Source organism: Mixophyes fleayi, chromosome 3 (genome assembly GCF_038048845.1).
Source record: "Mixophyes fleayi isolate aMixFle1 chromosome 3, aMixFle1.hap1, whole genome shotgun sequence".
Classification (NCBI taxonomy): Eukaryota; Metazoa; Chordata; class Amphibia; order Anura; family Limnodynastidae; genus Mixophyes; species Mixophyes fleayi.
Window position 1 is genome coordinate 62,949,716 of NC_134404.1, and position 26,580 is coordinate 62,976,295.

Sequence of the window (26,580 nt, forward strand, 5' to 3'; positions counted from 1 at the left end):
GATAGCACGAAGAGTAGTTGGCTGGGGCCAATGTAATACAGCATTCACCTTGTCTGGATCCATCTTCAGGCCAACTCCGGAAACAACATACCCCAAAAATGGAATCTGGGGCAACTCGAATGAACATTTTTCTAGTTTGCAGAATAATGAATTTTTCCGGAGTCTGGAAAGGACCTCTGCCACATGTTGGTGATGAGAAGGCAGGTCCTGTGAAAAGATCAATATGTCGTCCAGGTAGACAACGACACATACATATAATAAGTCCCGAAAGATCTCATTAACGAAGCCTTGGAAAACAGCGGGGGCATTGCACAACCCGAAAGGCATTACTAGATATTCATAATGCCCATCTCTGGTGTTGAACGCTGTCTTCCATTCGTCACCGGGACGGATCCTAATTAAATTATAGGCACCACGAAGATCCAACTTGGTAAAGATCCGAGCTCCCTTGATGCGATCAAATAACTCAGTGATCAACGGAATGGGATACCGATTCTTAATAGTAATGGCATTGAGTCCACGAAAATCTATGCAGGGGCGTAGTGATCCATCCTTCTTTTTTACGAAGAAGAACCCGGCTCCAGCGGGAGAGGTGGAAGGTCGAATAAACACTCGCTGGAGATTCTCCTGGATGTACTCAGATGTGGCTTGAGTTTCAGGTAACGAAAGTGGATAGACCCGACCCCTAGGAGGAGTCTTGCCAGGTAGAAGATCGATCGAACAATCCCAAGAACGATGAGGAGGAAGACGTTCAGACTGAGCTTTATCAAAAACATCGGCAAATGAAGCATACTGAGGAGGGAGTCCCGGTGAGGAAGATGAGATGGAAGATTGCTGTACTTTAAGAGGAATGATTTGAGAAAGACAACGATGATGACATTCAGCTCCCCAAGACGTAACTTGAGGAGTGCGCCAGTCAATCTGGGGAGAATGACATTGAAGCCATGGAAGGCCTAAGACAATCGGACTTGTCGTAACTGGAAGAATTAAAAACGAAATTTCTTCATGGTGTAGCACACCAATCTGAAGTGTTACTGGAGACGTACTCTGAGTGATGAGACCATTGATGAGACGTGATCCATCTATAGCAGTCACAGTAATCGGTGTTTTCAAAGTAATCACTGGTAGGGACCATTGATTCACTAGGGATTTAGAAATGAAATTTCCTGCTGCTCCAGAATCAATCAGTGCCTGAGACTCAAAGGATTTGGTAGCAAAGGAAATCGTAACATCAAAAGCGCAGACTTTTAATTTCATAGAAGATGGAGAGGACTCCAGGGACCCTAACTTCACCTCTCCAGAACTAGTTAGGGCCTGGCTTTTCCCAATTTCTTAGGGCAAGAACTGAGCATATGTGTGGAATCAGCACAATAGATACAAAGTCTATTCTTTACTCTTCGTTTCCTCTCTTCTAGAGATAATTTGGAACGTCCTATCTCCATGGGAATCACGGAAGGTGAAACTGGACAAAACTGAGGGGTTGAGCGAAGAGGTGCTTTAACTGAAGTTGTTTTCTCAGATTCTCTTTCACGAAACCTCATGTCTACACGATGGCAAAGAGAGATCAAATCTTCTAGTGACGAAGGAAGCTCTTGGGTAGTCAGTGCATCTTTAATTTTATCGGAGAGCCCCTGCCAGAAGGCGGCAATTAATGCTTCAGTGTTCCACTGAAGTTCAGAGGCTAATATCCTAAATTGAATGACGTACTGGCCTACTGTATGAGAACCTTGACGTAAACGAAGAATGCTGGAAGCAGCGGAGGTCACACGACCTGGTTCATCGAACACACTTCGGAACATAGAAATGAATTTGGCACTATCTTGTAATACAGGATCGTTTCTCTCCCACAGAGGGGAGGCCCAAGCCAGAGCTTGTCCAGAAAACAATGAGATAAGATAGGCCACTCTGGAACGGTGGGTAGAAAAATTTTGAGGTTGGAGCTCAAAATGAACTGAGCATTGGTTAAGAAAACCCCTACAAGTTTTGGGGTCTCCATCGTACTTTGACGGAGTAGGCAGGTGAAGCGTGGGAGCTGTAGACACCTGGGATGGCACTGGGGAAACGGAGGAAAGCACAGGAGCTTCAACATTAGCTGTAACAGGCTGTCCAGATGGTCCTTGGGAGGCTAACGATTGGTAGCATTGAAGTAACAGCTGTTGGCGAGCATCCTGTTGCTCCACACGGGTGACCAGATGCTGCAGCATTTCTTTGGCTGTAGGTTCCGTATCTGGGTCTGTCATGGCCTGATCTTACTGTCACGGGCACTAGGAGTCTTTACCCAGGGATCACCAGGTGATAGGCTTACCAGAGCAGTATAGATGGTAATATGGTACTCTGGTAGCAGGGTGATCACGGAACAGGAAATAGCAGATGATAGAGATGCTCAGGAAAGTCTATGACTAGCAGCACTGGTAATATGGATGTAGTAATACACGAGGAACTGTATGGACAAAGGACACGTGAGGGTAGTCAGTGGTCTGCGGTAGCAAGTTGTACCACTGCTATAGTGAGGAGGAATGTCCAACAGAAACGAGGAGGTGATGAGAGTCAGCGGTCTGCGGATAGCAAGTTGTACCGCTGTCTGAGTGAAGGAATGGAATCCAAGTGGAGGTATACGGGGAGTCAGTGGTCTGCGTTAGCAAGTTGTACCACTGCTATGTGAGAGGATACTGGAACAGGTGACACAGGAAACAGGGATCAGTGGTCTGCCTCTAGCAAGTTGTACCACTGAATATATATGTGAGGAGGAGCACGGGGAGAGACTGCAATACAGAGGATACACGGGCACCTTAAACTTGATCCACAATAACATGCACAATATAGTAATGACTGAACAGCACTGCAATAATAGAAAGTCACTGAAACTATCCGGGCAAAAGATAACACAGTCAATGATGGTAATAGTCTCAGCGGATAGTAAACTCCAGAGGAGAACAAACTCAGTCCAGCAAGATATGCAATACACCAGCACAGTCAATGAGAAGTATGCATACCGTGATTCAGGAGCAGGCTGTCAGACAGGAGTGCAGAGATACCTGAACGGCTGAAGGCCGGCAGGATGCGAAGTCCCTGAAAGGTGAAGCGGTAATCAAGTAGGTGCAGCGCACAGGTAGGTAGACCAGCAGGGGAACAAATACTCAGGAAGCAGTAGTATGTAGAACTGGACTCCTGGAGGACCCTGAAGAGTAGCGATGGTCTAGACGAGATGAAAGCAGTGAGGCGCAGATCCGATGCAGACTGGCGAGTAGAGACCAGCAGGAACACTGAGAAGCACGGAGAGCGGATCAGCTGTTGTAGTCACGAGTAGAACTGAGGAGTAGCAGTCAGCAGGACTCTGCAGGTACACGGAGGTAGCGGATAGCAACCAGCAGGTGCAGCCACGATGAAACACGGGAGAGCAGAGCTGAGCTGGAACTGTTGAGCACGGAGAGCAGCGGATAGGAATCAGTTGTAGCAGTCTCGAGGAAACACGGGAGAGATGAGATGAACTGAAGACTGAAGCGCACGGAGGCAGCAGATAGGAATCAGCCAAACAGTCCCGATGAAACACAGCAGAGTTGAAGTGGTTGGAAGACTGTAGTGCACGGAGGCAGCGGATAGGAATCAGCTAACAGTCACGATGAAACACAGCAGAGTTGAAGTGGTTTGAAGACTGTAGTGCACGGAGGCAGCGGATAGGAATCAGCTAACAGTCACGATGAAACACTGGAGGGTTGAAGTGGTCTGGAAACCACAGGAGTAGAAGTGGTCTGGAAACCACAGGAGTAGAAGTGGTCTGGAAACCACAGGAATCACGAGGAAACACAGGAACACCTTCAGAGGCTCATGGGGAATGAGACTCCAAGATCAGGCAACGTGGTATTGACCACAGGTGCTTAATATAGGGAGTGTTGCCTGATCTGCCAATTAAGTTAAAGGAACAGGTACTGAAGGGTTTGAAAGGGCTGCGCATGCGCAGACCCTCAGGATGGAGGACGGCCACGGTTCCTAAATATACGGGAAGAAGCACTCACAGTCCGGTGAGTGACAGTCTGGATACAGAGAGGCATTTTTGCACACAACTAAATAAGTATTTCTGTCGTGACCTAAATACTTATTACAATTTTTTGACCCAACTAGTTCTAAAACAGGACTGCTCAGTAATTATTTTGGAGGGGTGCCTTGAAAAAATTTGGAGACTCTAAGGGTGCCGCGAACTGCAAAAGTTTGGGAACCACTGGGCTAAGCACTTTACCCCTCATGTGAAAGTGGAGACTCTTCCCACTGAAACAAAGAATTTATGGCCTTGAGAGGTACAAGAGACTTAGAGGAGCCTCTTTTGAATCATTCACTCTTTTCACTGTTTTTTTCCATTGGCAAAAGTAGCATTAGATCATAAGTGGTGAGATAACCAATTGGCCACTCAAAGGAATACTGTATATAGTCACTCAGGTATCACTTCATGTATTATTTTCTCATTGCAGAACAACTGCACCTAACACTTCTTATCCCAAATCTAAACATTGTTTTACTCAGAGGCAGTAAGCATAGCACACAGTGTCGGGAGGTGAGAGGAAGAGATTCTCCTTAAAGATGTCCCATTCACATTGTTTCTGGTTATCATACTGGACTTAATAAGTGAAGAAAAATGTGTCATGTAGCCGAACATTTATGCACATGAAGTAAAAAGACAGTTGTTCTTGCCCCAGTAATTGGTACCATTGTCATCTTTCTATCAGCCAATGGCAACATAATATAGTTCCTATTTGTACATACTTTCTTCACACTTACCCTCCAGAGCATGTTTGTATCCATTCCTGGGGTATATTAGGGGTAACTATTTACTACAATACAGTTGAAAAAAATCAATTTGTGCAACTAATAGATTTCAGCACCTCCACTTAACAGTCCAGGGTTCTTATAGAGCAACTGCCAACTTATAATACATTATTTAAGTGTAATAAACAATATAGAGTAGAGGACTGTAGTACTCACACAGGCAGTAGATACACAGGTAGAAAGGCAGGAGCGGAAAGCAAAAAATTCCAAGTAATATCTTCTGCCATAGCTTCAGATGGTGATGTAGTGCCATGATATATGTAAGCAGAATGAAATAACTTCCTGGTTCTATAGTGTATTAGTCACAAGTACTTTAAACTTTGATGTAAACTTATATTTGCATATAAAAATTCTAGAAATACCATATAGATAGAATACTAAAAAATCCCCTTGGGTGGGAATGTATGACCTTTGGCTAAGCTAATTACTTTCGACTAGACTTTATTACATCTTACCATGAAATGACTAGTAATCTTAGCACATGATATAACTTTCGTTTTCTGTCACACGGCTTACTTTAAGCAAAAGAAGTAAAAAAGTTTAACCATTTTTATTTGATTCGATATGTGTATGAATAACAAATACTGTTTCATTCACTGCAATTTATGACATTATTTTTGTAACTTTCATATTTCTTTACTATGCATTTGGGATTATCTTTGATCTAAGCTTACATTTACATATAAAAATGTTAGCACACTTAGCAACAGCTACATTTAAATTTATATACTCAAATATTTTGCAATTTGCAAACGAAGAAACATCTCCCCAAATTCATTGAAATATAGCATAAGCTCTTCTCACAAAGTTCACTCTACCACTTGTCAAGATTACTTGCAACAATTATTGCACAATATAAACACCTCTAATTTACTAATGTAGCCCTGCTCCTCCGGCACTTCCCTGTATCTAGAGGGGAGGGGGGCGTTAAACCTCACAGTTAGACTCTCCTCAACTCTTCCTGTTTTTTTTCTCAGCACAATGATTGCATCCAAATCAGTTTCACTCTTCAGGTTCTAGGTCCTTGCAGTGTCCACTAGGGGTTGACTCTGGAAATTCCTACCTGACTGCCTAAAAGCCACTTACAGGAACACACACTCAAAGGTGAAGGGTATAAGCCAATTGGCATGTTTATTAATATATAATACAATCAGGGCTGCCTTCAGAAATCATGGGGCCCAGTACGGGCCCCCCGTGTCCCCCCCCCCGATGAGTGCCCCCCCGCGATGAGCGCCCCTCCCCCCATCAGCAACAGCGCAACACATACTTACCTGGGGGCCCACTGTCTTGCAGTCCGCTGGTATCCGCTACTCTGTCTTCAGCCTGGCACCAGAATGGCGAAGAGGGTGACACAGGGTGTGAGATGGCGAAGAGGGGGACACAGGGTGTGAGATGGCCGAAGGGGATACAGAGTGATATGATAAAGGGGCACAATGTGATGGTGAAGGGGTCTAAATACATCTTACGTCATTTTGACCCAACTATTTAAAAAACGGGACTACCCTGTAATAATTTTTGCTTAGGGGTGCCTTGGAAAAATTATCGTGACCCTAAGGGTGCCTCGAGCTGAGAAAGTTTGGGAACCACTGCCCTAGTCAATTACACCCAGGTGCTCCACCTGTGCTGTGTGTGTGTGTGTGTGTATGTGAAAGAATGTGCAAAATTAACCCTGTCTGTGTTCTCAGCCTGCAGGTTCTCAGGGAGACTATTAGGGCTAGATTTACTATCAGGCGGGATGCGTGGCGGCTTGAAGCCGCCATGCATCGCCGTGGTTTTCCGGCGGGTTTGCATTGCAAACAGCCGGATTTACTAATGGGCGCAATTGATCTTCAATTTGAAGCCGCCGGCGATGTAACGGCGGGTTGTAATGCTCAAAGCCGCCGGCGTCTTTGAATTGAACATGGCGCTTTTGCTTTAAATGATGGCACTTTCGTGTGAAGGCGTTTTTTTAAAAAAATACACCTTTCTCATGGGCTGTTACTATTGGCTACTTTCAAAGTCAGGAGATTTGACATCACAAGCCCTATATAAAGCACTGGCCTGACACTTTTTCTTTGATAGGGTTTTGAGGAGTTTTGTGAGAGGAGTTTGGAGGATTGTGGTTTGGTGACAGTTGGTGAGAGTTGGAGTTTGGTGGAGCGATATCTGATTGAAGTGTGAGTAGTCCTGTGGTATTTTTCTGTCTTGTATTTATTGTATTTGTCTAGTCCTTTGTCTCTGTTACTTGTGTGTGAGTGTGTTGTGAGTGTTTTTGTAGTTAGTCTAGTTTGTCCTTCGTGTTTGTCAGTCCTTCAGTGTTTTGTTTTTTCCTGTATTTCTGTATATTCTTTGGGAAAATGTCCAGAGATAGGAGGGGAGCAGAGGCTGGGGAGAGGGAGATGGATGTGGAGGGGGCAGAGGAGGGTGAGGAAGACTTTGAGGAGTCAGGACAGGGCAGGAAGACTAAGACAGGGAGGAATTTCCGTTTCTCCCACGACGAAAATTGAGTTCTGGTGCACCACATAGTTCCGTGCTATGAGGTGATATTAGGAAATCTGGCAGCCCGAACTCCGCTAAGGCTGCGCCACCAATTGTGGGCGAGAGTGTGTGATGCAGTGAACACGGTGGGGCCACTAAAGCGGTCAGTGACCCACTGCCGCAAAAGATTCTCTGACATAAAGAGGAGACTAAAAGAAAAAATGGCCCAGGAAAGGAGGTCAACAAGAAGAACGGATGGTGGCCCCCCTCTTCGTATGGAATATATATATTGTCGAGGGGATAAATGTGCAAGACACAGATTCGCCCTCGTTTGGCCAAGTAGTTGGTGAGTTATTTGCCTTTTTTACTCTACCAGTTTTAAAAGTACCCCTTTTTTTTATAACTGTTTTTTTATTTTCAAACACATTTTTCAAAAAAACTGTATATTTGTGAATTGCTTTTTGCTGCAAATACATTGTATGCTTTTTCTAATACATCCAGATTCGCCAGGACGCCAGTTAACTCCCAGTCCGAGGTCTACACCTCCACCTTTAGCGAGAGATTCTGGCTCTGAAGAGCAAGCAGGTGCGTGTTCTCTGTTTGGGGGAGAAATAATGGAGTTGGATGTTTTTGTGTGCAAATGTTGGTGTCCATGTTATATTTAGTGATTTTTATATGGTTTGCAATGAGAACATAGGGCTAGATTTACTAAACTGAGGGTTTGGAAACCTAGAGATGTTGCCTATAGCAACCTATCAGATTCCAAAAATAATTTATTTATTGCATTCTTCAAAATGTCTGCTAAAATCTGATTGTTTGCTATAGGCAACATCTCCACATTTTCAAACACACAGTTTAGTCTATATCCCCCATCATGTACTACACAGAGAGACCTAAAATAGTATTCGCTTACCCCAAAGCACGGTCTTGCAACATTTTGCTACAAACACCCTCAATGTTAGCATTAAAAATGATTTACATTTAGATCACATCACTGTAACGCATAGGCAAAATTAGATTTTACTCCTAAAACATATGAGTAGCATCCTTCATCAGGTCGCAGAGGACAACTAATCTTGAAGGTAGACATTGTTAACCATTCTTTAGTTGTGCAAGGATTTTTTTTTTGGTACAGTGTCCAGAATGCAATTTACAAACATGTTAGTTCCTATATAAGTAAAGGAGGTCAATGCCAATGTGAATCGGATGGCTGCCTAAATTGGAGAGGACATAACGGTACGGTTACCTTTGCCAGTGTCCTCTACTGAAACCAGTCTGGCTAGTACACCAGGACGCTCCATGCAAAGTACTCCGCCAAAGAGAGGTGCTCGCACAACGGGGGGCCGAAGAAGAGGAGAGAGTGTCACTCGACCCTCTGATGTACCTGCCAAAAGGCGCAGATAGGGTAATGTTTGTGGTTGTAACCAACAACCTGTAAAATCATTTGTATATATTTTTCAAAATTTCTTGTTTTATAAGTTCAGACAAATGTTGCACTATTTACATTCTGTTACACTTCTGTTACGTGTATCGCACACATCAGATTTTGGGAGTGTACATAGTTGGGGATGCAAAATTCATCTATACTTGAACTTCTGTACCACAATAAATGTTGTTTAAGTTAAACACCAAAAATGTGTCTGTCCTGCCTGTAAAACAGTATAATACTGAATGTAAAAAAATCAGTACTATCGGTACTTACGCATTGCCATCTGTCTGACACTTAACACTGATTATTAAAAGTTGCACATGAGCAGAACTCACCACCCTTTCCTCAGAAAAACACAAAAAATATGGCTTATTATTACACATTACACCTTTTAAAATAGGCCTAAAAACACAACTTTGCAAAAAGCAAAAAAAATAAATAAAAAAAAATTGTTCACACTGGCAAAATATCTCAAACAGCATGCTGTTTGTGCAATCTCGCCGCTCACAAGCAGCTCTTTCATTTTGGTCTTTTGAATGGCGGTTTTCCGGCGGCTTTATAATAGTAAATCCGGCTGTTTGTATGTTGAACATTGTTGAAACCGTCATGGCACTTTCTAAAGAGGCGGGTTTGAAAAAATAATTTCTGGCCGTTTGGACGGCGGGTTTAGAGTTAGTAAATCCGGCAATGGCTAAACCGCCGGCAAACCCGCCGAAAGTCGGCAGCTTTACAAACATGCGCCTCCCCTTAGCTTTGTCAACCTAAGTGAAGAGGATACTGCGGAAAGTGCATTTTTATGGGAGTGGGCCTCCACATTTTTAAGCCTAGCTCCTGATCTATGCCCTCTCAGAGTGTAATTTATGAAGTAATTGCTGAACATGGAGCCAGTGCTGAGACAATGAATGGGAATATATCAGTAGGTCATCCAAGTACACAACAACGAACTGATAAAGGAATTCCTGGAGAACTTCATTAATGAGGTCTCGGAAGACTGCTGGTGCGTTACAAAGACTGAATGGCATAACCAAATACTCATATTGGCCGGAATGGGTATTGAAAGCCGTTTTCCACTCCTCTCCTTCTCTAATGCAGATGAGATTGTATACCCCGCGAAGGTCAATTTTGGTGAAGATGGTAGCACCTCTGAGTTGGTCAAACAGAACCGAGATGAGAGGAAGTGGGTAGGTATTTTTAATAGTGATTTTGTTAAGACCTCTGAAGTCAATACAGGGGCGTAGTCCACCATCCTTCTTGGAGACAAAGAAACAGCCAGCTCCCACTGGAGATCTTGAGGGCCTAAAATAGTCTTTTTGTAAACTTTCTTTGACGTATTCTTGCATGGCCTTGCATGGCCTTTGTAACGAAATGAGTGTGATAACCCTGTGAGCATTCAGTTTCTCATTTCTCACATAATGTGGATTATCGCATGTACTTTTTATAGCCCAAGCTTTTGTTCCCAGCTCACCAGACTATAACTGCATTGTCCAATAACATGTGGCTAAGGGGACATTGTAGTCCAGTGTACATATGTATATTGTGTATTGTATATTGATAACTTGCAGTAAGGTTGCTATTCATTGTCTTTAAAGTGAAACCAGGGGGATTATGGGTAGGGATCAGGTTGCCATGTGCTGGAGTAGGAAAACTAATTAGTGTCCATTGTTCTTACCAGGCTAGTCCAGACCGGCCATCTAACAGGGGAGGTTCTCTGGAGGGACAGCTCATCTTCACTCCCCTGTCCAACCCCCCTAGTCCAGCACTGACCAATGGTTAAGTAGAATAAACCCAGGGGTTTGCCCAGGGAGGGGAAAGACTGTGGAAATTAGACCTGGGATATAAGGAACAACTCCAAGGGGGAGGGGTGTTCATGCTGGGATTTCATTTATGAAGGTGCATCTAGTTTTGAATTATCGTTTTCTAACTAGTCTCTATATATGCAGCTGAGAGGGATCCATGGGTCGTGAAGTCTGGACAGCAGGTGACTATATCTCTTTAAATAATTGGGGTAAGGGACGGATGATGTGGTAAATCTGCCTGGCATTTATTTACTGTGTGTATATAATATTCTAGTGTTGTTTGTATGACAATAAATATACTGTTATATTTTTATAACTGCATTTTGCCTGAGTGACCATACGAATCCTAGAAGGTACTGGGTAGCACTGGGCCAGATATACCCGGTATCTTCACATTTTTGGATTCAAAAATGACTGGATTTTGGTGGCAGCGGTGGGATCACTCGGCCCGGTGTCACAAGAATCGGGAAGGCTGCAAAGGACGCAAGAGGTTGCAGTCAAAGGGCCTTGTAGGTACAGCACAGTACCGGCTACACAGCACCCAGAGGAAGCCTATCAGAGGAGTTGCAAGAAACATGAACTATGAACGAGTATAACTCCCTAATACTGGATGAACTCCGGGGACTATGCCGGACAAGGAAAATTGCTACTACCCAGGATGACTTCAGGCCACAACTAGTGGAAAAACTACGCAAATGGGACCTGTGCCTACTTGATAATGCGGGCAGGATGAAAATAGCAGAGGTCCCAGCAATGGAAGATACCCAAGTTGGGACTATTGTTGCAGAAATCCTGAAAGCCAAGGAGTTGTGTGAGGACCAGGAACAGCCAGTAAGGATTCAGGAGATTGCAGCTACAATACAAGCATCCCCCACCCCAGGCCAGTCAGCAGTGCATAGTGGAAGCTATGACTATGGTCAGCTTTGTCAAGAGCTGCAGCACATCCTCAGTCAGTGGATCCGGAGAAAAGGACTTGAGCTGGTAAAAACAGGGCTGACTGAGATATTTCCCAGCCTTCAGGATTGGGTGGCAAAGTGTAACCCACAGTCCTGGGAGAAAGCAGAAAAGGGGCAGAGTGAAGGCCAAAGGCGACCCAGCAGCCAAGGACAAGCAATACCACACTTGGGACAAGCCTGGAAGTGGTGCCATCGATGTGGATACTGGGGACATCTTCAACAGCACTGTCCCAGGAAAGGAGGTCAATTAGACCAATTCCCACCCACGGGGGTTGTTGGCAGGAGCCACCCCCGGAAAAATAAACACTACTACCCTGATGCGCCAGAGGCGAGGGGGGTAAAGGCCACTTGCAATGCTGTGGCTGACATGAGGCAAACAACAGGAGGACGCCTTCACAGGCACTTGAAACCTGTATGGGTGGATGGCAGAAAAGCCCAAGGATTTAGGGACTGTGGGGCAGCCATCACCCTGGTACGCCCCGAGTTAGTGGATTCCAGAAGAATTATCCCCAACAAGTACTTTAAAATTAGGATGGAGGATGGACGATGGGCAGAGATTCCAACAGCCCAAGTCCAGTTGCATTGGGGCCATTGTAACAACCTGGTGGAAGTTGGAGTTATGGCAGGAATGTCCAATGAGGTGATTTTGGGCAATGATTTGGGGCAAGACATCGGGAATTATTTTGTTGGAAAAGCCCATAGAAAGGCGAGCTCCAGGCAGAGGAAGAACAACCACTTCTACACTCCAGTAACTAACGGGTATCAGCAACCTCTCTTTAACATCTATGGGCCTCTGAGGGTGAGTAGCCAAGACCATCCTGAGGGGGAGTTAGTCTTGGGGGAGGAGGATAAATCTAGACTGCAAGAAGCCCAGCTACTAGATCCAGATCTAGAAGGGATGCGGGCATTAGCAGATATGTCATATAAGACTGGGGTGGTAGAGGATTGTGCTTGGTTGGATGGGTTACTGTATACGGTGTCCAGCCCAAATCATAAGTACAGGTTAGTAGTCCCACCCAAATATCGGGATCGGTTTATATCTCAGGCCCATGGGGAAGGGGGGTACCGATCACCGAGGAAAAAGGAGAACACGAGCCAGGCTCAGACAGCAGTTCATGTGGTTAGGTTTAGCGAGGGATGTAGACCGCTACATAGCCAACTGTGCAGACTGCAAGAATATGTTAGGGCAGGGCTGCAACAGTGACATTCGGACACAGGAGGGGAGAAGGCAGCATAGAAATCAGGACATTGATGACTGCGTGATGTTACTCTCAGTAGTCCCTGTAGGATATAGTGTGCAGCAGGATTCCTGCAAGAAGCCAGTCCATAAGCGGACGCAGGCTGCGGAAATGAGTAATCCCAGTGCAGAAGGGAACTGGGGAAGGGGGAGGCGTAGCCAGACAGGACCCCAGACAACCAGGAAAAGGCAGTCAGTAAGGCTCTTAGACAGCAGGGCTCAGAGTAGCTACTGGAGCAGGAGACAGAGACTTCCCGCAGAGGTTCTGGGAATTGATAGGTGCTGGCGGCTACAAGAATATAACAAGGTGCAGCAAGTGAACGCTGGAGGCTGCGCACAGCCCAGCAGGAAATTGGCTCATCTCGTGGGAGACCACATAAAACCTGCAGTAGTGTCTGCAGAAGAGACTGGGGCTCAAGTTTAAAAGTTTAAAATATAGGGGAGGAATGTGAGGAAACGGGTTGCTACTGGACTGAGAACTATGTAATCATCACCCGTTTCTCACGGTTTAATGTACTTTTTAATCCTTGGCCCAGTCTAAGTATATACACCAGAGCATCGGTGTATTATGTGTATTATTATTTCATGTTATTAGGTACATTTTGCCCATACTATTACCTGCGATATTGTATGTAGTATAAATATAAAGAATATTGCCATACTGTGTGAAAAATAACAGAACAGCAGCAGTCATTTTGCTTGTGCTAGCTAATGTAATTACCATTTGTCTCCAATGTCCATTGTTATGAGGGGCAGCTGAGATTTGGTTTGTAATCAGAACAATGTCTGAGTTAACAAGTTGGCAGCCCATGTTAATTAGCTAGGTCAACAGATAACCTGAGAGGTAATGAGGTTAGAACTTCTACTCATATGCAATGTGCCTCCACAGTAATATATTGGTTGAAATAGCATGGGGAAATGTATCAATATGTATCAATATAAATGTAATTGTATCAAAAGGTATCACAGACTTATATTGTGTAACCCTGCTGATATAATGTGTCAAAAGTCTTATTGTTCCATGTAAGCGTACAGTGTCCTTCCTTGATGTACTATTGTAACCCCATGTGTAGTGTATCCAGCCAAGACAGATAATTGAGTCAAGCCATTCTATTGTCTAATCAAGGTAACAGGGACAGTATGTCTAGCAGCTAAATTGTTGACTGGTAGACCCCTTCTGTAAAGGGGAGGTTTGAGACATTTGACCCTACTTCCTGGGTACACAGAAAATAATATAGGGCAAGGAGAATGCCAGGGGGGCTATTCTAGTTTGGAGGATCCTGGTTTAGAAGACATCAGTGAAAAGGACTCTGGGCCAGGCATCGTGGTGCCGCTGGAGGAAACCCTACCAGGACAGGGGCGGTGTGAGCCAGTATCCCAGGCTGGGGGACACCCGGACTGTTTTGCTAATCGGTAGTGGTAATATTGCGGGAGGATAAGACCCTGAAAGAGACAGAGATTATTACTTTGGAGTGATGACTGCAGGAGACTGCTGGAGGATACATGCTACCATTTACCCTGTAACTTGTGAATGTCTTGTGGTGTTGTGCTGTCGTAATAAAGTCTTGTTTTGGATATATCCTGGTCTACCCGAGTGAGTTGAGTCCCACAGAGGGTAACTTCCATCCCAGCTAAGGGTGGTATCCTCACAGCCTTGGTTTCAGGACCGGAGAGTACAGTCTTCCTTTTGGTAATTTAGAGCCCGGAATTAATTCGATGGCACAATCAAAATCCCGGTGTGGAGGCAGAGTGTCAGCCACTTTTTTAGAATTCACAGTACTGTGGAGGATGTAATTCAGAAGCAGGCTGCAACATCTGAAGAGGCAAGTACAAACAAGTCTGAGAACACGAGGAACTCCACTGGGTAATCTCCCCTTGTGCCCAATCAATTACAGGGTTATGAAACCGCAGCCAGGGATGCCCCAATATCACCGATACAGAAGGGCAGTTAATCAGGTAGAAAGACAGAGTTTCTGAATGGAGGATTCCCACTGTCAGGTGTAATGGTGGAGTTTCATACAAGACCTTGCCGCCTGGGAGTGATCCTCCATCTAGACCACATACAGTAATAACCCTGCTGATACTCTGGAAGGGAATTTCAGAAGACTTACAAATCCAATGTCCAGAAACTTTCCAGCGGCACCACTATCAATAAAGGCTGAGGTATCAACAGAATGAGCACCATAAGTGATGTGCGCCAGAACCAACACTGCATTTTTAGAGGAGATAATCTGCAGACCTAGGGGAATCTCTTCTTTATCTCCTAGGCCAAATCTTTTCACGACTTATTAGGGCATAAACAAGAAAAATGTCCTTTGATGCCACAGTAAAGGCACAGACCTTGAGTCCGTCTTCTGTTTTTTTCTTCCGCAGATAGACGGTAGGCTCCTAATTGCATAGGTTCCTCCAAATCCAATGGCGCTGAAACAAACGCAGATGATGAACAGGACGGTGCCTCTTTTTCCACCTTCCTCTCTTTGATCCGTCTGTCGATTTTAATGACGAGCTGCATAAGACTTTCCAACGATGTTGGCGAGGGATACTGTACCAAAGCATCTTTGATCTGCTCCGACAGACTTAAGCGAAATTGACTGCGTAATGCAGGATCGTTCCATTTGCTTTCAGTAGACCATCGCATGAACTCGGCACAGTATTCCTCAGCAGAGCACCGACCTTGCTTCATGGCCCTAAGATGAACCTTGGCTGAAGCCACCCAATCTGGATCGTCATAAAGCAGGCCTAAAGCATTAAAGAATGCATCAACGGACTGTAATGAAGGGTTTGCAGGAGCCAGACTGAATGCCCAGGAATGGGGGTCACCTTGGATGAGGGATATAATAATACAGACCCAGGGTCACAGGCAAACAGGCAAGTTCCAAGGTGCAGGCAAGGGACACAACAGCAGATCAGGCAAATAGACATCCAAGAGCAGGTCAGCACAGCACAGGACTGGAACGCTATAACCGACAGGGAGGCTAAGCCCTCCCTGCCTTAAATACTGAAGGTAGCCAATCAGGGCCTTGCCCTGAAACTACCCCCAGGAGTGCCTATTTACTGAATGCAATAATTAATTAGCCCACAGACTGTGTTAACTTAACGCACACGCGCCCAGCTGACCTGTATTGCCGGGACGCGGCGCTGAGGGGCTTGGCGTTTCCCTAGCAACGGTCAAGCCGGAACGGAAGTGACATCCCGGTCATCAAGGAGATGGCAGGGATGCCAGGCAGTGCAGGGAGTGAGTCGCGGTTGTAATGGACACCACCGTGGCTCGTAACAATAAGATGGAAAATCTGTTGCGGAAGTTAAGTATTTCTTAAATTAAGATGAATATCCTTCTTAACTGCACTTAAGAAGCTCTCCGACCACTTATGAACAAAGGGTTGGAAAAGGGAGGGGAATGGGCGGAGATCATACTGACTTAAGAAGAGTAAACGTTTACCTCTAGATCTGTCGGATAGATAAGAAGAAATGCTTATAGTTTTTCTTAACTTTATGCTTAAACTTAAGGAAGCTCAGGGTCATGTTTACGTCCAAAAAAGCTATTGCAGCAGCGCTAAATAATAACACTAAACTGTTCAAAAAGCATTGTTTATTTAAAACACTCACTGCTAAATATGCACAACATACATCCTAATACACTTCACTCTGAATTTGTGTTTTTTTTATTCTTGTAAAAATTTATATTAATGTCAAACATTAAACAATATACTGATTTTTTAAACAACCATGGTGGATGCACAGTTGAAATAAATTGCAATGTGAAGTGGTTGATGTGTAATATCTAATAGTTAGCCTATACCTTGTTTTTTTTAAAACTGCTAATAATGCGCTAGTATAAATGAAAGGCATAACAGCTTAACTTGTTAAAACTATATGGATAATTTCTGCAAACATAAACCACTATCAATAAAGGCTGAGGTATCAACAGAATGAGCACCATAAGTGATGTGCGCCAGAACCAACACTGCATTTTTAGAGGAGATAATCTGCAGACCTAGGGGAATCTCTTCTTTATCTCCTAGGCCAAATCTTTTCACGACTTATTAGGGCATAAACAAGAAAAATGTCCTTTGATGCCACAGTAAAGGCACAGACCTTGAGTCCGTCTTCTGTTTTTTTCTTCCGCAGATAGACGGTAGGCTCCTAATTGCATAGGTTCCTCCAAATCCAATGGCGCTGAAACAAACGCAGATGATGAACAGGACGGTGCCTCTTTTTCCACCTTCCTCTCTTTGATCCGTCTGTCGATTTTAATGACGAGCTGCATAAGACTTTCCAACGATGTTGGCGAGGGATACTGTACCAAAGCATCTTTGATCTGCTCCGACAGACTTAAGCGAAATTGACTGCGTAATGCAGGATCGTTCCATTTGCTTTCAGTAGACCATCGCATGAACTCGGCACAGTATTCCTCAGCAGAGCACCGACCTTGCTTCATGGCCCTAAGATGAACCTTGGCTGAAGCCACCCAATCTGGATCGTCATAAAGCAGGCCTAAAGCATTAAAGAATGCATCAACGGACTGTAATGAAGGGTTTGCAGGAGCCAGACTGAATGCCCAGGAATGGGGGTCACCTTGGATGAGGGATATAATAATACAGACCCAGGGTCACAGGCAAACAGGCAAGTTCCAAGGTGCAGGCAAGGGACACAACAGCAGATCAGGCAAATAGACATCCAAGAGCAGGTCAGCACAGCACAGGACTGGAACGCTATAACCGACAGGGAGGCTAAGCCCTCCCTGCCTTAAATACTGAAGGTAGCCAATCAGGGCCTTGCCCTGAAACTACCCCCAGGAGTGCCTATTTACTGAATGCAATAATTAATTAGCCCACAGACTGTGTTAACTTAACGCACACGCGCCCAGCTGACCTGTATTGCCGGGACGCGGCGCTGAGGGGCTTGGCGTTTCCCTAGCAACGGTCAAGCCGGAACGGAAGTGACATCCCGGTCATCAAGGAGATGGCAGGGATGCCAGGCAGTGCAGGGAGTGAGTCGCGGTTGTAATGGACACCACCGTGGCTCGTAACAATAAGATGGAAAATCTGTTGCGGAAGTTAAGTATTTCTTAAATTAAGATGAATATCCTTCTTAACTGCACTTAAGAAGCTCTCCGACCACTTATGAACAAAGGGTTGGAAAAGGGAGGGGAATGGGCGGAGATCATACTGACTTAAGAAGAGTAAACGTTTACCTCTAGATCTGTCGGATAGATAAGAAGAAATGCTTATAGTTTTTCTTAACTTTATGCTTAAACTTAAGGAAGCTCAGGGTCATGTTTACGTCCAAAAAAGCTATTGCAGCAGCGCTAAATAATAACACTAAACTGTTCAAAAAGCATTGTTTATTTAAAACACTCACTGCTAAATATGCACAACATACATCCTAATACACTTCACTCTGAATTTGTGTTTTTTTTATTCTTGTAAAAATTTATATTAATGTCAAACATTAAACAATATACTGATTTTTTAAACAACCATGGTGGATGCACAGTTGAAATAAATTGCAATGTGAAGTGGTTGATGTGTAATATCTAATAGTTAGCCTATACCTTGTTTTTTTTAAAACTGCTAATAATGCGCTAGTATAAATGAAAGGCATAACAGCTTAACTTGTTAAAACTATATGGATAATTTCTGCAAACATAAACCATGCGTACTCTTCCATAAGGGACACATAGGAATCCCACACAAACTTGGGGAGGATATTTAAAATCCACAGAGATAAGGCTGTGCCTGAGGATTTGAACTCATGACCCCACTATAGATGGATTGTCTAACCACTAAGCCAACATGCAGGTGGTAACAATAAGTGCATGATATAGACTAGAACGAAAAGCTAAACAATGCACCATTCCATGCAAGTCAAGTGCTACTGGCAAGCTGAAGTGTTATTGTGAAAAATTAAAAACTGCACACCGTGATGCTGTAGTGTGAGTAACTCATGTGGTTTTGATATTGGAATATTTGCAAAAGTTTTTCTTTTACTTTAAGTGTTTTGTGTTAATATCTTACTTGTATGTACTTTGGAAAATCTCAATAAAAAAATACTGGATTCTAAAAAAAAACGTGCACACACCAGCAGCACCAAATAAGCCGTCATACTAAACTGTTGTAAAAATAATGTTTGCTTTAAAAACGCACAATCCCAAAAAAATATGCACAACATACACCTGCATACATTTCTCTCTTAAAAAACTAATTTTCTTTTTTAATTTTTATTAATGTTAATAATTATACATTGAAATATTTTTGCCCCCTAAATCCATGGTAGTTTTGCACAGTTTTAAAAATGTGCTATTTAAATTCATTTATGTATAATATAAAAATAGTAATAATAATAATTAGAGATGCTCGAGCTCGGTTCTCCCACCTGAACGGTACTTTTGCGTGCCCTCGGTAGTGAAAATGAGGCACAATGTCATTGTTGCAACATCGGATCTCACAAGTTTTGGATTCTATAAGTACCGCCCACCACGGAGATCTGGTGCCATTTCACAGCGAGACACAGAAGGGGTAGCAATGTTCTTGGCATCCTCTAGTGCAGTGGGCAGCTTCATATCTAAAACAGAAAGAGGAGTGACATTTTTATTAAAAGTCTCCAGTGACAGCTCACACAGAAACAGGAGAGGTCCAAGTGTTGTTGCCAGTCTACAGTCTACATGCCATTGCTCCATTGCTAATTGTCATAGCAGAAATAGAAATAATAGGGCGGTCAGTGTTCTTCAAAATCTGCAGTCACATTGAACTGTGTTATTATAGCTCACACAGAAACAGGAGAGGTCCCAGTGTTGTTGCCTGTCTACAGTCTACGTGCCATTGCTCCATTGCTAATTGTCATTGCTGAAATAGAGCGATCCATCTACATCATCTGCTAAAGCCTTTGTTAAAGAGCATAGTGTTTTTAAGTCAGGGAAACAAAAATGTGAAAAAACACCTTTTACCCTGGTAAAGAAAAAAAGACCTGTAATCGAGGCAAAGTTAACTGCAGAAAAATTTAAAATTGCCAATATGCCATTCTACACATGGAGTGGCAAGGAAATAATTAGGCCTTTGCCTTTCTCTATGAGTGCTAGTTCTGCAATTGTCACTGGTGCATCTTCCTTTAAGCTCAGTCATGATCAAGCAAGACCTTGTCAATCTGACTCAAAAAGTGGTGCCAAAATACTTTTACGTGTAAAAGACAAGTTGGAAGAAAACAGTAAGGCATTAGAAGGAAATGTATGTTCAAATTCAGAAATTAAACAAATCCCTGAGGAGAGTCTATCCACTAGTGCTATGTGTAAGCCTGACCTTTCTGATACTGTACCCATAAAGAAGCCTCCTTTTAGCATTTCTGCAGATGTGTGGATGAGCAGCCCAAGTGTAGTCGGTGATACACAAATTGAGAATATTACTTTGGAATTGCAAAAGGATGAGGGGGATATTTGTGTAGCTGACGAGGATGTTGATGAGGATGATGTTGTTTGTGTAAGTCCTGCACCAGTGGAAGCAGTTCTTGCACGTAATAAGAAGAAGGCCATTATCATGCCTGGGCATAAGACCAAAAAATCCACCTCTTATGTGTGGAATTATTTTTACCAAAATCCTGACAACAGTTGTCTAGACATGTGTAATCTTTGTAAAGCCACAGTCAGTAGAGGTAGGGAACTTAACCACCTAGGAACCTCATCCATGTTACACCATTTTGAAGCTAGAGCATGGAAAGCTGTTGGGAAAATCTGAAACTTATGCTAAAAAATTAACAACAAGCAGTCCAGTCAGCTAGGTCCCTTCTCTCAGCTAGATCCCAGCACCTGCAATCTACACCCACAACACCTTCCTCATAAATATCCACAGTAGCGATCAGTGTTAGTCCTGCATCCAAGTTGCTAAGGCTAGATGACTCCTCCACTGTCCTCGATTCCTCAGAAGGATTCTTGAGCGTTAGACCCACTGCTGCTGCTGCTGCTGCCGGGGGTGAATCTTCATCCCAGAAGCAGACCAAGAAGAAGACTACTAGTATTTTACAACAATTGACTGTTAAACAATCCTTTGCAAGAGGAAGCAAATATGAAAGCTGTTACCCAGTCGCAAAGCCGTTCACAAACGCCACGGCAACTCTGCTTGTATTAGATCTGCATCCAATATGCACTATTAATGCAGCTGGTTTTAGACAGTTAATTGAGGTCTTGTGTCTTCATTACCAAATTCCATTACATTAACATTTTACTAGAAAAGCTATTCCTCATCACTACCAGAAACTTCGTAAATATGTAATCATTGGGCTACAAAATGCCATTCTACCCACTGTACACTTAACCACATATATGTGGACAAGCAAAACTGGGCAAACTAAAGATTATATGACTATGACAGCCCACTGGGTTGGTAATTCAACTTCACCAGCAGGAACAGCAGCAGCATGTACCCAGTTATGTAACATTTGTCAGAGGCAGGCTACTCTGTGTATCACCGGCTTCACTAAGAGGCATACAGCTGACAATCTGTTACAAAAACTAAAGGATGTCATTGCAACATGGCTTATCCCGCTTGGTCTCTCCTCAGGATATGTCATTTCTGATAACGCCACTGTCGTGAACATAGAGAGCTTACAGTTATTTATAAGGGATTAAATCATAACTTTAGTGTAAATATGTTATATCAAATGAATCCATTGATAAGTTTAGTTAAAGTGTAAAATGTGAAGACAGAGAGTCTGATGTATATGTGTTTGATGGCTTTGCACATCCCAGTGTGAGAAGATAGGAGTGTCATCTGGGGCAGCTTCAAAGAGCTCCCGCAGTGAGATTAAGCCTGGTTGTGACACCTGAATAGATGTTTAGGTAACGCTTAGCATGTGGTCTGGCTCAAAGAGGCCATGTGCTGACATAGGCTATATGTAATAAAGAGAAAAAGAATTCAGTTTTAAAATATGCCACTTAAAATCCATAAAAGTAGTGATCAACCACATAAGGGTTTTAAAACATAGATACCAACTGAACAGGGAACAGCCCTAGTGTATTTCAGGACGAGATAGGATATTGTTGTAATCTCATCATATTTGGTATTTAAATGTACGGGAAGTTATGACCGGTTTATTGAAGGGAAAGTTATTTCGCTGGGACATATCTGAGAAAAGCTAAGACAGGGCAAAACTTAGGAATAGTTTTGAACAAATCTTAGGTGACACCCAAGGGACATTCCCGCCCCCACATTAGCTTTCACACTGCCCTTGTGAATGCTGGCCCATTTGAGTTTGCTTTAAAACCTGTGTTTTGAAGGGACAAATTGTCAGCTTCTTGGGGATCAATCTAATTGAAGGACTGCCCATCTTTTCTGCCTGCCCCAGGCATTCAGATTATTATATGTAAGTGATGCTCTGTACATTTATCCCATTTGTTTTTATAACTGTTGCAATTGCGTGTATGTCAAATCTTTATCTATTTTTTTTTTTTTATTCTCTGTATGCATTGTACTTTTTGTATATTTACTCTAACAATTTAATAGTTCTGTCCTTATTGCTCTATAACAAATTTATTGCCTGTTTAGAAGAGACAGATTGCTTGGCTGGATTAACTCTTTAGAAACCAGTGTGTGAAGGGTTAACTGTTTAGCTACCAGAGGACAGAGTGTGCACAATTGGGTGATTAAGTTATAGGTGTGCTACGGGCCTTATACGTAGCTGGTGGCAGTTGCTGAGAGGTGTGAAGCGTGCGTCTGTGTTGAGAAAAGGGACCAGCGAAATCTGTAGTCTTAGAGAGAGGTGATTGTGAGATTTGGGTTGGAATCCTGTGTGTTCCCTTACAGTAAGCTTCCAAGTCACAAGTGCGCATAGGGTGGTTTGTGACAGATAAAGGGGTTCAGGATCCTGACAAAATAGAGGTGATATATTGTATGACTCTTGGAATATATGATAAAATATCTAATCAGGGAGTAGCTAGAGGGTCTTATCCCTGACAATTGTAGGCAGCTGGTGGGATTTTTCTAATTTTTAGAGCATTAAGTGCTGGGTTTAAGTAATTATTCCCTGCAGTTAAGAACTGGTAGTATCTTTGTGAGGAATACAGCCGTGTTCATAAGGACAAAACTCAATGCTTATTATTTTTTAAGACAAGGGTGTCCAACCTTTTAGCTTCCCTGGGCCACATTGGAAGACGACAAGTTGGTTTGGGCCGCACATAAGATTACACTAGCAATAACGATAGCTGATCATCCAAAAAACCATAGAAAACATAGTTAACATATATATATGAGAAAAAAAGTGATATAGATTTTATATATATATATATATATATATATATATATATATATATATATAAAACTTTTTTTTCAAATCCCCCGATACTTACCTTTCAATCGCCCTGTTCAAAAAATCCTCTCTAGTTATTATACTATAATCACTTTTTGTATTGTTTCGATGCAATATCAATAAAGTGCATTTAAGCCAGGCATTGTATATCAGGGTGCCCTGACCAGGCCTGCGGTACCTGACATATACACCACTGTGACCCCAAATTGTGACCTGTTTTGCTAATTACACCACTATGTTAGTTAAGGGATAACAACTTCTAATGGGCCAAAGAGAATAATATATAATGCCCCATTAGTATTACAAGTAGAAGTATGTAGCAGGGAGATAAGGTCCATGATGCTCCAGGACCAGGTGACTTTTATTCACTGGTCAGCGTCCCTTGAAATAATAAAAAAAATCCCCCTTAACTTACCTTTTAATCGGCTTGTTCTCCTGTCCTCTTCTCTTCTTTTCTCCAATTCTGTGCTGCTGATTGTTCTTCTCGCGCGGGTGACTCCTCTGTGCTGCGCTCTGCAATGGATGTTGGGCGTGATGATATCACGCCCGACATTCACTGCGAGCACCGCACGGAGGAGGAGACAAGGGAGGGAGCAGGAGTACCAGCTGACGTGACCGCGTGACCGCAAAGTAAGTATTTTCTTTTCTTTTTTTTGCAGGATTTTTTTTTTCCATTAATAGTGCTGCCCCTTGCCACAACCAAAACTCCTTCTGGGCCACATTTACAGGCGTGCTGGGCCGCATGCGGCCCGCGGGCCGCGGGTTGGACAATCCTGTTTTAAGACATACGTGCAAATCAGTTCCCTTCCCTTCTCTCTCTTGTTTTTCTTTTTCTATCTTTTATTTTGCAAAGTAACTGCAAGGATAGCAGCTGCTTACAAGAAAAAAGCCAATGAAGTTTTAATTGCCCTGTGTGAGCAGCGAGGTCTCTACTGGACATATAAAACTAAAAAGGAGCTGGTCCGCGCATTATTGTAGGATGATGCAAAGAAACAATGTGATATGGAACCTGAGCTGGAGACCAAGACAGAACCAGAGGATCCAAGTGGGTACATTGTCCCAAATCCAAAGATCCACTTACCATGATGAGTATGGCAGAGCTGCTTGAAGAAGGACAGCTGTGAGATGTCTCCTGCCACAACAAAACACGCAGGGAGATCATCGAATACCTCACCTGGGCACAGGAAAGCCCAACCAATCCTTTCAGCGAGTACCGCATGATGGTTCTTATTCCGGGCTACAAGATGAGTCTTGTGGAACGGCTGGACTGCCTAGAGGAGTGTTTTGAGTATGCTCAAGCAGAGGTATATTTCGGGGATTGGCTACATACCCCATTCTGGCAAGATCAGTGTCTCTGGGTGGCTGACGAAAGGCACCGCCTGCAGCAGCTTCTTTCACAAGCTGCAGATGCAACCGCCCAGCCTATAGGGTTGGCCCACGAGGATGTGTATTTACTACTGCAAGTCTAAGACTTACATTTCTTTGTTTTTATGTGGGAATTGACATCCTGAGTTGGAGGTTTGTTGAAGAATAATAGAAAAGAAGAACACTTCATCATTTCAATATTTTACAATATTTATGAAATATTGCATACTGGACAATATTGTTGTGTATGTTTATTATATGACAGGTTGTGGTGCCTAGATCATCCATGTTTTTAATTATTTGTATTGTTGGACTAGTTGGAGTCCTTCTGGTGTGGTAGGGCAGCCACAATTGTGTTGGAGCGCTCTGGGAGTTAGTTCTTATTTTATACCTAATTTACTATGTTATCTTTTGATTCTCTCTAAATACTTCTGCTCTACCCATGATGTATTAATCTATAGAGGGATTCAGCTGCAGATGAGTGTTCAATACCAATTTATGACACGGGTTTGAAAAGATAAAACGTCTTGAAATCCCTCTTTAAGGTTATATCAATATCCATCAATAATATCCATTAAAAGACCCTTCACAATCTTTGTCTATCTCAACTGACTACAGGAGGCTGTGTAGCTGGGCTAAGTTTGAATGAAAGGAAATAAGGATACAGAAAAAATTCATATTGGAATCCTGTATTTATATGCAGGCCTCATTTTTCAACTCTCACTGCACAGCATGGCAAACACAGCTGATATAATTTTACTTACTAGCAATCAGGTCATTGCTGACATCACATGGGACTTTTTACTTCCAAACAATATATAAACCTGCTCTGCTTGTCATTCCTCGCCAGAGTATCAGCTTTGCTGTTCTGAGCTCCAGTGTGTGTTATCCTGTTTTCTGCTTGATTTCATATTATTGTTCCTGACTATGTGATACTCAGATCCTGACTTTGCACTGCGTAGACAGATTGGTTTAGAGCTTTGGCTTTTACTGACTATTCCTATGCTTGTGGATTCCGTTGAGTTGACCTGCATCCTGCTGACCTTGTATTGTGTGACTATTCTGCCTCCAGATCTACATACCTGTAGTGCTCCGCCCACCACACTAAGGGCCAATTCGGCAGGCATGACCTGGTTACTACACATAGCCAAATCCATCCATGCTTAAAATGTCCTGTAAAGCTAAGATATTTGTTCACTTTTGGGAGTTATCTTCATATTGAGAAGTGTTCTTAGTGGACTCAGGCATTCCCAGCAGACAGAAATTATTATTCGTGAGTCAGTGATTTTTTTCTGTTGTTTAATACTGTTTTGAAGAAGAAACTATTGTATAATATATTTGTATGTCATTTTTGATAATTGTTTTTCAATTGCTTTTGATTGTGAATTCATTTTCCATTTTAAACCAAACTTAATAAGTTCATGTATTTGTGCTCTTTTGCATTCACCTGTCAGAATTAGCTTGGTATTAGAATACTACATAGTTGAAAGTGGAGATCGGTTGGTTTAAGATAACTCTGATTAAAGTAAGTTGTGAGAGATTAGTTGAGATAAAGCATGGAGAAACTGAAGGCTTCCTGAGTGAGCTCTCCAACCAAACCTTGGTGGTTGCATGATTGGTAAGGTAAAAGGTATTGACCGTCTTGTGTGAGATGACAGGAAGAGTTTTAACCATTTTAAAGACAGACCAGGTGCTTGTTTTTTTTACTAACTCTTTACCACACACATCATGCAGGCTCAAGTGAGTGCTGGATCATGTCAGATGTCATTACTTTCATGCTCATCAAATAATTGGGCATCCAATTGTGCTCTCTGGATGGGGAATTGTCACCCGCAAAAGAAATGCGGCAAGATGGGCTGAAAATGATCACTCAGTACCATTAAGTACTGATTTGCATTGACCTTGCCAACTAAGAAAGTTACTGTACCAAATCTACCAGGAAAATGTGCCCCACAACCTTGGGGGACCTCCAGACCCTTCTCTGTTAGAAACAATCGCTCTTGACTATAGAGTTATTAAGGTTGGTGCCACATGTGCACTTGTTTGTAGAGAACCTGCTAAAGGATGATTCATATGACTTTATGACCTTCTTCCATTCCATGACAGTCATTTGCCTGTGCTGTTTGTACCACTAAACTCACAAATATGCATTTCCAGATGTGATAAGGGGTTTATTCACTGCAAGCCAACTATGATATCCTGGTTTGTGAAGTTAGCTTCAAGCTGTTT